This window comes from Paroedura picta, chromosome 9 (assembly GCF_049243985.1).
Source record: "Paroedura picta isolate Pp20150507F chromosome 9, Ppicta_v3.0, whole genome shotgun sequence".
Taxonomy (NCBI): domain Eukaryota; kingdom Metazoa; phylum Chordata; class Lepidosauria; order Squamata; family Gekkonidae; genus Paroedura; species Paroedura picta.
Genome location: NC_135377.1, coordinates 43,014,075 through 43,029,116, shown reverse-complemented (window position 1 = coordinate 43,029,116; position 15,042 = coordinate 43,014,075). Strand labels below are relative to the sequence as shown.

Below are 15,042 nucleotides of genomic sequence, written 5' to 3'. Positions count from 1 at the left end.
TCTATCTTGGCTCAGAGACTTCTAGCATTGGCATATAACCCATAAAATGCCTCGCTCTCCAGTAACCCTCTTCTTCCTCAGCCCTTTAGTTGCCACACATGGGCCTCAGTCACAATTGTGCCTTCACTCCCAAGTTTTATTAGACTCCTATCAACATTGCCCTGAGTATTTGTGCAATCATCTCTTTGGATTGGCTTATCCCAAACTGGACTCAGTTCTGGTCAGTTTTTCATCATTTTTCATCCAGGATCACATGGCTACATTTCCAATTGTCACTGGTGCCAATTGGCCCCACATTATCTGTCAGCCTATCTAGAAAGAGCATGATGCCCACAACCTTCGCACCAGGCAGGCCGGTCACCGTGAAGTTACAACACCTGTCACAGATGTGACACCACCTAATGATAGAATCATCTGCTACCAGAAGCCCACCTCCCCCAGCCCCCAGGAGTATCCCCAGCATGATAGGATATCAGTCTGTCCCCCAAGGAAGGGGTCCCTTCTAAGGGAATCACATCCCTCCTTGTAAGACTGATGCTTTCTCATTCTCCACAGTAGTGGAAGAACTATCAGAACAGGAACGGGACTGGTCTGCTAAGTCCCTCAGGGTCTCCTCCACAAACCTTTCTCTTCCTCAGCTTCTCCAGGTTGGCAACCTTAGCTTCAAGGGAATAAATGAACCTTTTCCCTGAGAACCCCAATACCATGAGCGCTCATGTAGCATACATGTGGCATGCTCTGCAAAGCACTAAATAGCCCCTCTTCCCTGCTGCTTTTCAACCTTCATTGCTGGCCTCTACTTAATGGCACTTTCCACTACGATCAGGACTCAAAACCTTGCACAATGTTTTGTGGTATCTTAGTTGGTTCAAATAAGAAGTTACCAGCTTTTGGTTTGGAATTTCTCTGTGGACCAACACAGCCACCTGCATCCTACATCTGTTTTGATAACTGTGATCTTGGATGCTGTCTTTGTCTCTTATTTCTCAAATATTTTTATAGTTAATCTCAAATATGGGTGTACTACTTTGCTTAAAGGTATTTCTGTACATGCAAATAAGAACAAGAGCTCATGAAAATGAGGATCAAATTAATTCTCTGTATTTTTCTAAAGCATATGCTCAGAGACAAAGCAGGTACAATATAATGTGGACCGAACTGATAATGTAGTAAATGATAAAACACACTACTGTATAGGAGAAACAATTGATGCTAGGCACATCTCTTTTTTCACCTAACATGATTGGGGCAAAGCTGTGTCACAAAGAAGATACTAGAATAATATTCCTTTCTTCACTGCAAAGGACCAAAACTGGAAGTGATAAAACAACCTAGCTGACACTGCATCTCCTTTTTCTATGCCCCCAACTTTTCTGCTCTAGGCTTTACACTTTATAATCAACCCATAGTTAGGTTATTATTCATGGAAGTCCATCATAGTGGGAAACAGTTTTTGGAAGAGCTTCAGGTGGTATGGTAGAGCCATAGTGAGCTTTGGTGTCCACATGCACATCTATTTTGTCTCACTGTTGCTTCAAATCAAATCTAGACTGTTAAAACTCTGCACAAATCAGCAAAATCTGAAACGGGAGATAATAGTGGGTCTACGAACTATTTGCCAAACTCTGCAGACTTGAGATTCTACAATTATTGGAGCATAGGATACCCAATTTTATGGCACCCAGAGTGTCTGCAATTTTTTTAAAGGAAGGCTTTGTTCACATTTTGAGATAGTTCACATATTGAGATTTTGGTAGCACAAAGCTTCATTACCCCCAAGAGAAAAGTGCTCTGCTGATAGCAACACTCAGGCCAAACAGCTTGACTTCTAAAAACAAGAGCTAGCATCCGTGGCTTCTCCTAGGATTGCCAGCCTTCAGGTAGGGCCTGGAGAGCTGCCAAAATTGCAACTGATGTCTTAAAAAAGATCAGTTCCCCTAGGGAAAATCTCTCTTTCAAAGAGTGAACCCTGGCATTATACTCCACAGAGTTCCTGCATTTAACTAAAGGTTCCACAGCCAAATCTTCAGGAATTTCCCAACCCAGAATTGTGCCATTTTCAGACTGTAGATTTTATTATAATACAGGCTAGTCAGTGCAATATCTTCAGCGGAAATATGCTAAAACCATGAAAACCTTACAGAATTTTCAGCCAAACTTGTGTGTATAAACAGAGTACTAGTTGGAGGGGTTGTGTGTATGGCTATTGAGTAGATACTGTACACAGTGCAGTCCCTAAGCAGCTTGCGTGTAGGTGGCTCTATATGCTTTCGAAAGTGGGCAGTACGCCCCTTCTGGGGGGCAGGAGTGGTGAGGAATTCAGGGGCAGTAGAGGGATGGTTAGGAATTGGGGGGGGGCAGTAGGGGGGCATTAATATGACTCTTCCTGCTGCAGGTGCATTTTGCTACCAAGAGACATTCCTAAGTGGCTCTCCATTGCTTCCCTCTGGGTAGTAGTGATGTTGGAAGTCCTTGGTGGTCTCCCATCCCAGCCAACCCTACTTAGCTTCCTGAAGAAAATGACAGCTTCAGAAGGTGGACTGGATGGGATCACATTCCTGCTGAGCTTTTTCTCCTCCTTGGACTGTCTTTCCTAGGCTCCACTCCAGATCTCCAGGAATTTCTTACCCCAGGGTTGCCAACCCTTGCCCAGAAGTCTTTGTTTTTGGGAGGCCGGAAAAGCCTTTTCCTGCTTGCTCCTGGGCATGGGATTTTCCACTGCTTGCTTCCCTCTCTCTTTCCCCATCTGATTTTCTCCCCAACTAGGACCCAAAGTGGCTTTTACAAAAAACTTATATATTTTCTCCAGTCTAAAATATGGCCACTATGCAACAACCAAAAACAGAAGTGAAGGCAATACAGTGTGTTTTGCATTTGCGGTAGACCTAACACCAGGAAAGAGGTATGTATTTGTATGTGTGTGTGTGTGGGGGGGGGGGAGAATAGGGATGTGGCCTTGAACCCAAGGAGGTGGCAGCCTGAAAAAGATTGGGAACCACTGCTTTAGAGTATGTATAGTTTATTTCAGTCTACGTGTACTTGTTCAACTCATACCAGAATCTTATCAATGGTATTCTGTATGTGCCAAGTTTGCGTCACCTAGTTATTTCTCATATCCCAGCTCTATCATTCTTATAATGCAAACCCAATCAATGAACAAACCCAATCAATGAAAATCAGCCAAGATATTTGTTTCAAGCTTCCGAATCAGTTTTAATCCTAATGACTTCAGTATGATGAAGCTTATATATTCAGTCTAAACAACAATAAGCTTAATTGAGATTTGTGACTTGGGTTGAGTAATATCCTAAAAAATTCTTTGTAGATAACATTTTGTAATATCATTGCATAGTGTCACTGCTTCTGTATAGATAAATTAACTCAAAATCAAGTACTCTGTCAGCGCAATCCTGAATAGAGTTATAAATTTCTAAACCCATTGACTTCACTAGACTTAGAAGGATATAACTCTGCTTAGCGTTACACTAATACTGATGCTTTCTGATTTTTTGTCCTGATCAGGCTGATAAATGACTTGCACTATTAATTTTGTGAAGCAATAATGGAATCTATAAAAGTAAATGGCTTCTTCTGGATATATTTTAACCTGATAATATCACATAAATAACATATTGTGTTTCTACAGTCCTGTTCAGTGTAAATAAAGATAATGATTCTAGAGTGTATTTAACTCACTTCAAACATTAATTTCTGTCCTTTTATGGACAAAAAATATCCCTGTGTGATGTAGCTGGGACGGGCTCTCCTCTCATCAGCACCAAATCAACACATTTTTAATTAAACAATTTCTGACAGCTGGTCAGTAATATATATGGAGCAGTAAAACAAAGTTCTGATGTTTCAGGGTCTGGCTGGACTTGCTGAGTTGACTGATACATGAGAGGCAGTTAACCAGAGTTTCTATTTCAATTGTAAACTGAGCATATTTAATTTGGAAGCCACTCAGGAAAAATAAATGGATCTGTGATAAATATCATTTCTGGTATAATTTTTCTGACCAGAGTTAATTTTTTAACAACGCAGTTGACATGATATATATTTTAGCAGGCACTTTGTGTCTTTCAGAATCTCAAGTATCAAGTCCTATTCTAAACAAAAACATCTGTAAAGATAATAAAGCACAGAGCAGAACAATTAACATCATTTAAATAATTGAAACATGAAAACTCAGTGTTCCCCAAAAGTTTAACATTTGTTAACATTTTGTCTGTTACTGTTTTACTAGATACTGACAGGATAGATATATTTCAGAATGTCTTCTTTATGGCATTGTGGGAGGTCATTTCTCAAAGATACAAAACAAAAGCTGGATTTCCAAAGGCTTTGAGGCTGAGCCACATTTCTTCATAATGATCTTCAATAACTTTTGTTGGAAAACTTGATGTGCAGGGGCATGTGAGGGAGCCCAGCTTGTAAAACCTCTTGTTATGGTTGAAAGAACCATTTTAAGAACCATCTTTAAATGAGCATGCTGTAGTTACTATATGTCTTAGTGCTAGGGCTGTCAAACATGTCCATATATAAAATGTACACATATAAAAAATGATGGGTCAGAATTGGGGACCATATTTGGATAAGGCATACCCATACCATAACAATCACAATCTTAGAATTCCCTATTATTATGGTACCAATGTCGCAAAGCAATGCCCTGTTTTACAAAGAAAATCTTAAACAATGCTTTGATGTCTCTAGTCAAATACAAGGAGTACTGGAACTAGTGCATCGCTGTTCTCCTCTTTTAGTTATGATCAGAATGTTGTTTTTGGTTGAAAATCAAGTGCCATGTTTCCGATAAGAACACTAGCTTTTTTTTTACATTTGTACAAGAAATAAGTGTTTTCCATAAGGTATCTTTAAAAAAAATCAGAAATACACACACACACACACACTGTGGTTTTAGTATTTCTAATTGAGAAATTATATTATAGACTCAATATGGCTAATTTTCAACATGGCAAAAATTGTACTTTGAGGCCATAAACAGACAAGACAAATCTTTCTACAAACCTGAAAAAGCAGAACAGCTGAGATTTTTTAAAGGTTTGTGGTTAAAACGCCCTTGCGAATAACAAGCAATTTCTTGCTTTAAGACAATGACTGTCCTCCTAGTTGCTATTGTGGGGGTTGCTAGGCAATCCCAACAGTATTGCCAGCCTTCAAGACTGACAGTGCAAGGTGGGGGAAAGGGAAGAGCCTTTTTCCAAGGCTGTGTTGATCTTTGAAAGATGACTTATTGGAGCCAGGCCTGGCAGCAACCAACAAGCAACTTGATACTATGTTGCTTACATGATGCACCCGGACAGGCTTCTTGCTGCTGTTTCACAGCTGCCACCAATGAAAGACAGTGTGGTGTAGCAGATAAGAGTTTCAGACTAGGATCTGTGTTGAATTCCCACTCTGAAGTGGAAGCTCACTGGGTAACCTTGGCCCAGTCATAACATTTTCAGCCTAACCTACCTCACACAAATGAAGGAGAAGAGAATGGGGTAATCTGTTTTGGGTCTTCATTGTGAAAAAAGATGGGGTATAAAAATGTAAATAAATGATATAGTTGATGATGGAAAGGCAGCTTGGTTTGTGGATGGAAATGAGAGAAGAAAGAATGGGAAATTAAGGATATGGAGGTTATTGGAAGGAGGAAAATAGTATTAGAAAGGGGGCTATAGGGGAAAGTGAGATGTGCCCTGCCTGTCTTTCCCTCCATGAATTTGGGGCCAGCCTGTCAGGTGACACCAAATGGCCGTAGTTTTCCTGGACAAAGGAGAGAAAAAGCTGAAGACATGAGGGCAGATGAAAGTAGGTTGGCTGATGGGTAGGAAAGAGAGAATGAAGTTTAAGAAGGGAAGAGGCTTTCAGGGAAAAGAAGGACAAACATAACAGTAGAGGGATAAAAATGAGATGCCCACAGCAAGTTCTCTGCTTATTGTATTAAAAATAGAATGTTAAGAGATAATTTGATTAAGTTTTTAAAATATATCTTTGTAATAAGCCTTTAAAGGGTTTTCTGACTAAAATATATGGTGTACTAATTGAACTGCAAGATCATAAAATGCATTTAGACAAAATAGCTAATACCTTTTGAATGTTTGGCATTATATCTTTACAAAATGTCCTGCAGCTTCACCCTGTGCTAATTTTAAAGAACCTCATTATAAAATTACACACAATTGGTATCTTTGGCCTTCTAAATTGAACAGAAGCAATACATAGGTAAAAAATGTTTGTTGGTGGCATAGAAAGACTTGAAAAAATAATGTACAAAATCTCACATATAATATGTCCTGGTAGCATTTTTGGACATTTCAAGAAGCAAGAAACATCAAAATCAGACAGAATTTTGTTGTCTGCTATCAAGATTCAGAGTGCCTTAATCCAGCATTCTTTAGTTCTCCTTTCTGTGGGAGAAATGCTTGATAGTACCTTATTAATGAGAGAAGTTTAAAGCTGCAGGATATGTACATATTAAAGGGAGAAGAAAGCAAAGGCCCCATGTTTTTCCAGATTTCTTTAATTTTTGTTGACTTTTAGAAGAAAATATCAATATGAATAGATCAGGATTTTTACCGTTCTAAGAGCCCGTCTTTTGGCAAGTTTCACTAATGTTTCTTTCTTTCTCCCCTCCCCCTTTATACTGTGAACAGATAATTTTGATTCATAATTACAATAAACATGTAAATGCACAACTGCCCAATACATGCTCTCCTACATGGAGAAGTATACCTCATGTGAGAGGACCCTTGTAACCCATTCAGCCTGATAGTAAGAAAGAGGGCAGGGTTTCGGGAGTAGAGTCCTCAGTTGTATATAATGTCATAGAGTCCACCTTCCCAACCAGCCGTTTCCTCCAGGGGGACAGATCTCTGTCATCTGGGATTCAGTTGTAATTCAGAGATCTTCTCTCCTGCTTGCTGTGGCACTCGCCATGGCACTGGCCTCCTTTGTGGCTTCCATGAGCTCCGAGGCAGCACGGAGGAAGCCAGTGCCATGGGAAAGGACCAAACAACCCCTCAAGGGGTTGCAACCCCCATGCTGAGAACCACTTCCCTAGAGAAAATGGCAAATTTTGATGGTGGAATATATGGTATTATACCCTGCTGAGGTTGCTTCACTCCCCGAACCTCCTTGCCCCTCCCTTTAAGGCTACACCTCTTAATCTCCAGGGATTTCCAAACTTGAGTTGTCAGCACAAAGTGAAATTGATCTCTGTAGTTGGGAGATCCATTGTAATTCCAAGGGCCATTCCGCACAATGACCAATGTTGCTAAATGTTTGGAGTATGCAGAAATGCTATATTTAACAGTGGAATTTCATCATTCCGCATACCTTCAATTCTAGTGGAATATTGAAGTCCCAGTAGCAGTCTATTCATTCCCCACAGGTTTCCGGTCTCTCTGGAATTGCAACAAAGGAAGCAATATTTTTCCGCACTTCTTCCCACCCCTGGCCGTCAATCAAACAGAACAGCCAATGAACTGCTGTATTCGTGCTCCCGAAAAGCCTCTTTCCCTTTAAAAACTGTTTTTTAAAAACCCAAACACACCAGTCGCAACAAATATTTGTTCAATCATTGTCTCAGAAAAGCCTTTTTTGCTGGTGTAGGAGCTGGCGCTTAATCGTTTCCATGCTCTTCAAGTAACCCCCCCCCCCAGGGGCACGATTTGTGGCCGAAATTACGGGCAGTATCGAACAGGGGGCTGTAATGTGCTCGGAAACTTTAAAGACAATTGCAGAAGGGAGCTTTGTTTTACTGTTAAGCACTTCTGTGGAGGGACTTCAGCCGGAAAAGCCTCGCTTATTCGTTGCTTTCCTCTCTGGTTTAAGGGGGGGAAATGGTGATCACGTCTCCTGAAGCTCGGGGGCAAGAATGACGGAGGGACATTCTTTCTATCACTATTTTGAGAATGCACATGTCTTTCGCTGATGTGTTGCAGCTTGTGCTCAGATGTAATGGTTTTTTCAGGGGGAATCCACATTTCTGGATTTCCCCCTAAGCGCTATAAAATCCCGATTGCTGCTGGAGTTTGGCGGAAGTTTTGCGGTTTGTTTATGATGTCAAGCGGAATGTTCAATTAACAGCGTTTATGAAAGGTAAGACTTTGGCTACATTTAAGTTGTGCGGAATGGCCCCAAGAGATCTCTGGGTTGGCAACTCTAGAAGGAGTGAAATAATCAGGAAAAGAGTTGAGGCTAAGGGGGATTTCAAGAAACTGGAAGTGGAAATAGTGGGGGAGAGGAAATTAGACACCTCTTGCTAGTCGTTCTGAATTCCCACTAATCCTTCCTAACAGTAGAAATGTATTGTGGGATCCAGCTTTATAGCTTTATGGAGTAAGCATCAAGTTTTCACCACAGGCTTAAATATGTGATTAACACATTATTTTTGCTACAAAGGCCAAGGCTTATTCAAGGGAAAATAGTATTATGTACCAGAGGCTATTTTAGTAGAAGCCTTAAGAATTCAGCCCTTCTTAGGTATTCTGCGTGCACCTCAGAGACCATATACCTAGCCTATGTGTTAGTTTATTTTCACCCTACCTCATGCTTGGCAGCTTCTGTTAAGATTATGTGACCTAGTTTTTCCATTTCTTTGGAGAGCATCATAACAATTATAAAAAATCTAAGTGCTGAAATAGGAGAGATGTGTTGGTTAATAATTGTATTTTAAAAAATAAGATAGATACTGTACTATGTAAACACAAACTTCATTTCTATGGGTTGTCTTCTAGGGGTTAAGGAAAACAACAACCAGAAGTTTATTTTGGACCTCCACAAAAATGGTGTGGAATGAAGTAATCATATTGGTTTTTTAGTTATATATAATGTGATTAGGTAACTGGCCTATTTTGTGTAGCTATCTTAGCAGATATAACTTTTTGTGGGGAAACGGCTTCAAAAGAATAAGCACAAAAGGCTTTTTTCCCCCAATTGGCCTTGGTATTATAGAACTGCAGTAGAGACAACTTGAGATGCTGAAGTCACAAGGAGGCATTAGTAATGTAAAAAGAAAGGTCAGATAAGCAGAGAAGACTTCAAATATGAAAAGCTGGAACATTATGCCAGGAGAAATAAGAAGGCTGGTATTGTATCATGTGGCTAAGTGGCATGGAATGTTCTTTGAGAGATTTTAGGCAGAGAAGAGGAAAGAACTTCAGTGTGAGAAGGATTTTAATCTGGCATGGGTCTGGACCATGACAGAAACAGTGAATAACTTAGTTTTCAGTTTCTCTGTATGCTAAATAGGAGTGTCCGGGGATGGTCTACATCAAATTTTTATGTACCTTGCTTCATGGGCACATACGAACAAGGTGGTCATGCATGCTATTAAAGTATAGTGACGACTATAGTAGTATTGTTACTAATATTATTTTGTGGCAGCTTTTAGAGCTTTACACTTTACTGTAGCGAAAGCAGCTCTCCCAGAACCCTTCCAGACAGGCCAGTTGCCAGCATGAAAAATAATGGTGTTGCTTTCATACTGACCTGAAAAGACAACGGCAGCATGCTCAGAGACCTCTGGTCTTACTACCTCCTCAGCACTTATCATGTTAGATTACAGTTTGAATCAGTTTGATCCCACACCATACGTCTGCCAACACAGCAAGCACAAAAAGCACCCTTCTGTAAAATTTGAACTGCTGCTGACTCAGGAGTCATTCCTAGTGCTACTGCCTGCAGTTCATAACAATATAAATCCTGCCACTCTTGCCAATACATTTAATGATTAAAATAAATTCACCAATCCTTTTTAAAGTCTGACCACATCCTCAGTGGGGGGTTTCATTTTTTTCCCAATCTGCAAAAGAAGTTTGTCGTGTTTGTCTTCGTTATTTATGCGGTGCAGGTGACATTTTATAACAAAATCATCCATAAAATGATATTTTGATACAACAGAATGAACACATTGTATTTGCCGAAAGCTCTCCATTTAATACTGGCTTGGTACTTACTCCTTTTGCTGAAGTGAAAATTGTACTGGAGCAATTTGAATGGGAGAAGGGAAGGGATTGAGCACAGAGGACTTGGCTCCTGAACCAATCAATTATCTTTAGCATTTCAGGTTGTGCAGGTTCCCAAAACCATTGAAAACTAAAGCACTGCCTTGTTCTTGGACACAACACTGAGGAAGAGAGTTGGTAGAAGTATGTAATGGAACACATGTTTGGTTTAATATTTCAGTCTGGAGAATGCCTTGTTTCTCACAACAGACATCTCCCTTACACACAGTATTTACCTCATGTAAATATATGCTGGAGAGAAAAAGTAGAAAATGTGCAGCGCCATATGCCTGCCATGGAATCTGCTCATGTGATATGTTTTTACCATTCATGGTTCTCATCTCACTAAGCAAAGGAAAATGCTGTCAAGCTGCAACTGACTTCTGGCAACTCCACAGAGTTTCTGAGGCAAGAGATGTTAAGAAGTGGATTGCCACTACCTACCTACCTAAGGTAAGGTAAGTAGGTTACTATGGATTTCTTATATGGAAGAGTGGACTCTGAAAAAACATATCTGAATCTGCACATTTTCCAAGGCCAGTTCTTTCCCTCTTATTGCAAATAGTGAGGGATCATCCTCCCCTCCTATAGTTTAGAGCAGTGGTCCCCAACCAGTTTATCACCAGGGACCGGTCAACGCTTGACAATTTTACTGAGGCTGGGGGGGGTAGTCTTTTGCTGAGGGATGTCACCGCCGCCTGAGCCCCTGCATCGCTTGCTTTCCCACCGGTGCCCCTGACTTCCTGCCCCCCACTGGGGGGCACTGCCAGCAGTAGCTGCGCAGTGCCACGCCGAGGGGGAGTCCCAACCGTGGTGACCACCAGACAGCACCAAAGGAGAGCTGGTGGCAGAGTGGTAGGGCAGCCCCTGAGGCAGTAGCTGGGCAGGAGGACGAGGAGTAGCCACGGCCCGGTACCGACTGGTCCCCGGACCGGTCCTGGTCCCTGGACCAAGGGTTGGGGACAGCTGGTTTAGAGCATGCAGCACTGGGCCTGGCCATGTGTACCTGAGAATGCATGTCCTCTTGAGCCCAATTACTCCCTTCCCCCATTAAACCCCAGATTGAAGGTAAACGTGCAGCAAGCCAATTGCTTTCTTCTAGTTTAACACCTAGTCCCAGAAGACTAAAAGAGTTTGTGCCTTTGGCTGGCTACTTGCTGCATCTTTGATAGCAAGCATGAGAACAGCATATCTATTCTGCTGTTACCCTTAAAAATGTGGTGAGCAGCTATTCTGTACCTCTTGTGGATGAGAACCATTCTACACCTACCCTTTGTATCCTTTCCCACACAGTATATCCAAATGAGAGACATCCAGTTTTCAAGTAGAGTGATGAGTTCTTTGTCATCCCTGCTAAACAATCAGAGATTTTCCCAGGATAGGAAACACAAAGCAACCTAAAACAATTTATTAAACCAAACATTAAAATGCTGAAGGGAAGCTTTCAAGTCAACCTTCTCTTTTCTTCTTGTTTAGGTGTTTGGTATGAGGGGGGGAAAAACAGAATTGACGTTGCATTGCTGCTATGGTCTACTGCCTTTTCAAAACAAAGAAGCGTGAAGTTGCAGCAGATGCTGTGTTAATTAGATTACAGATACTTAGGCCTTGGTGATAGGATTCAAGTTACAAAAAATCTCTCTAGAGGAAAATCAGTAAATGAGAAATATATGTTACCTTTGGGAACATCATAGTAAAGAGGAAGCCATGTTTGCCATCCTAGTGCCATTTGTGTCTTGCAAAACCCAATAAAGGAAGATATTGTCACATATAGGCCTCTTTACAGTTTTAAGCTCTAAAAAGATAGTGCTAATTGATGTAAACGATCGAGGAAAATCATTTCACCAGTGATGCAGTGGTGAACTGCATCAATTAGATAACTCCCCTACCTCCCCAGTACAAAAGTCAGCTATGTCATCCAGTGACTCTTCCTAAAGATTACCCTCTACCCCGTCTTACTGGTGGACTGCTTTATGCCACCTAGTCAGTTATAGGAAAGAGATGCCCTTTTTCTTTTTGCTGCCAAAAGGCAAAGGAATGGTCAGCCAGCCCCAATGCTACCAGTGGGTGAGACAGTAGAAAGCCTCTTCATTGTTTTGACCCTTCAGGGACAGGGTGGTTGACTTGCCTGTTTTCTCCTGTTCATCTCATTCCACTGCTTTCCTGCTCTCCAGGCTTGCAAACAACTCTAACATGAAAAAACTCATTTTGCGTTACTGCTGGTATCTCTTCCCACCTTTCTAATCTGTTTGAGAAAGGGCACATACAGGCACACTGTGAAATATTCAGTGTCTACTTACCCTTCTGAAGCCAAGAAGGACCCAAGAGCACTTTGCCAATGTTCACTGTACTTCTTTCATCCCATGCTGGGCGGCAAACAGAATTCTTGCAGCTGGCTTTTTATTATGTGAGGGTGCACATTGAGATAAATTAGTTTTTGTATAGTTCATGTGAGAGTGATACAATTCTATTTGTTTCTAGGTCTTACAATATTCACATTTGACTATGTACAAATTTACAAGAGCTCTTCAGATCATTTCCTATTTCATTGCTGCTTAATGCATCACAGTACCTATTTAATTATTTAAGAGTGTAAGTATGGCCGTCCTGTATTGACTTGTGACAGAGTATTCATTTACCCCATTAATGAAAACAACAACAAATGGCAGAAGGCAATACCGACATTATTGTTGCTTCTGCCTACCTTCCAAAAGTCATTTTATTACCTGCATCCAGTCAGGTCTAAACATGATCTTCTTGTGTGTTAGATGCCCAAATTATATTACACTGAAAATCTGATTATTCAAACCACATTATGTTTTTGAAATCAAGATTTCTAAAGCTGTGTAGAGCATTATGCAGAGAATTTAGTAAGCGCATTTAAAATCCCTTCCAATTTCATTTTTAAATCCTTCTATACAATTGTACCTTACTTTCTCAACCCAATTATTCTGGATTATTTTAAAACAATCACATTTTCCTGTTGACCAGATTCTTTTGATATTTTAAACTGCATTCCTTCTCTGCCCTCCTACAGGCAGCTTAGGAGGGCACGTAATTTTCATCACTTTGGAAACTCTTTCAAGGACAGATATTGTAAAACTATGAATATCCAAAGCAGAACTTCAGTTTGTGGTACCCCCTCCCCTAACGTATTGCAGCTGCAGGGCTATACATGTAGAGTTCTGATGTCCAGAATCCAAGATACAATTTGGTGCTGCTTTATTTCACTGGATATTCCAACACTGAACTTTCGCTAGGTAGAAAAATATTCCAATTACTTCATCTCTTTCACAAGCACAGACAGCTCCATATTGCATTCTGTTCCTATTATGCATAGGGATACTTAACGTCTGAGAATCCATCCTGCCTCTGTTTTTGAGTGGCATTGCATTTCCATTTGTGTTAATAGAAAGGATCCTTTCACAGGTGTGCTATGGGGTGTGGGTCCCCATACACAAGAACAGCCATGCATGGTAATGGCACATTACAGAGAAGTAAAATCCCATCCATACCAGAATGGGGTCAAGTAACATGTTCTGGCTCAGCTTCAGCTGTCATCTATGCTAACAAAAAGGTAGTGACCATCCTTACAGGATGCTAAGAACATAATTAATCTGGAGGAGCATTCTGTATGGGAATAATGGATGTTAATGACTACAGGAGTCATTTCATATGGCCAAGCCTTTGCTTTTCATTAGTTTTTTTTCTTACTCGCTCGTATGTTTTTGTATGTCCTTTGATGGCAGTATATAAATATAAAAAATTATACTGCTCACATAAAGCACATACACAATGAGATCTTTGCTCAGTTTCTTCCATAGGAAATATATTTAAATTTTTGCAAATTTTATTCTGAATTTGAGTTTAGAATACTTGGGACATCTAAAAGCATTTTTAAAGTCAAGCTAGGCTTTACAGCAAGGGAAGCATGCTTGAATCTTACTTGTTAATGGCAGCCGGAAGCACAAATATTTGAGGAACCAGTGCTGTGGCAGAAGTGGGTAATTAACTCTTCCTCTTGCACTAAATGAGCCTCTTGTGGCGCAGAGTGGTAAGGCAGCGATATGCTGTCTGGAGCTGTCTGCCCATGAGGTTGGGAGTTCAATCCCAGCAGCCGGCTCAAGGTTGACTCAGCCTTCCATCCTTCCGAGGTCGGTAAAATGAGTACCCAGCTTGCTTGCTGGGGGGTAAACGGTAATGACTGGGGAAGGCACTGGCAAACCACCCCGTATTGAGTCTGCCATGAAAACGCTAGAGGGCGTCACCCCAAGGGTCAGACATGACTCGGTGCTTGCACAGGGGATACCTTTACCTTTACCTTTACCTTGCACTAGTTTCACAGATTTAAACTGTCCTCCCACTACTATTTTCAGGATGTTCAGTTGTTGACAAGAATGGATGCAAAAGGAAAAGTCCAAAGCTCTTTGATGCATATAATAGGAACAGGGATCAGGAGAAGTATAAATCAAGGCAAGCTTGAAATTGTAAAACAAGAAATGGAATGTTTAAACCCTGTTATCCTGGGAGTGAGTGAACTAAAGAGATGGATTGATTCAATAAAGGAAGCCACAGATTCAGTTTACAAGACCTGAGCAAGCCTGTTAATGATGGGGGTTGACCATAAGTTGTAACTAATTTGACAGCACTTCATACACACACTTGTATTTTGTGATGGTAGCCAAGATATTATTGGCTATTCTCAATCATACTCATGCTCTCATGAATTCTGTAACTATTTAATGTCAAAAATTGTCCTCACTATGTTGTCTATATATGCCAATAAAGGTACTCTGATTCTGATTCACTTGTATCTTCATTAGAAAATACACAGGTACAATAAGGCCTTATACAGCATTGGGCTTTATCCTGTCAACATTAAATACTTTTAGCTCCCATTGATTTCAAGGTAAGAGCAAAAGCTTAACTTTGATCTGATAATATGCAGGAACAATCATATTTTTAGTGAGGTGATAATGAAGAGTTAATATAAATTACATGTTTACATATATTGAATGCTCCCTTC

General features: G+C 40.6%; 1 long non-coding RNA gene across 2 annotated transcripts; it reads left to right on the top strand.

Moving 5' to 3' along the window:
- The first annotated feature begins 10,212 nt into the window (after positions 1-10,212).
- Positions 10,213-14,807, top strand: LOC143844240 (uncharacterized). 2 transcript variants are annotated; one of them, XR_013233885.1, is made up of 3 exons: positions 10,213-10,472; positions 12,498-12,608; positions 14,393-14,807. It is a non-coding gene; the product is annotated as an uncharacterized LOC143844240 (long non-coding RNA). The 2 variants fall into 2 exon arrangements; XR_013233884.1 differs by having other exon boundaries at positions 10,213-10,477.
- Positions 14,808-15,042: the final 235 nt, after the last annotated feature.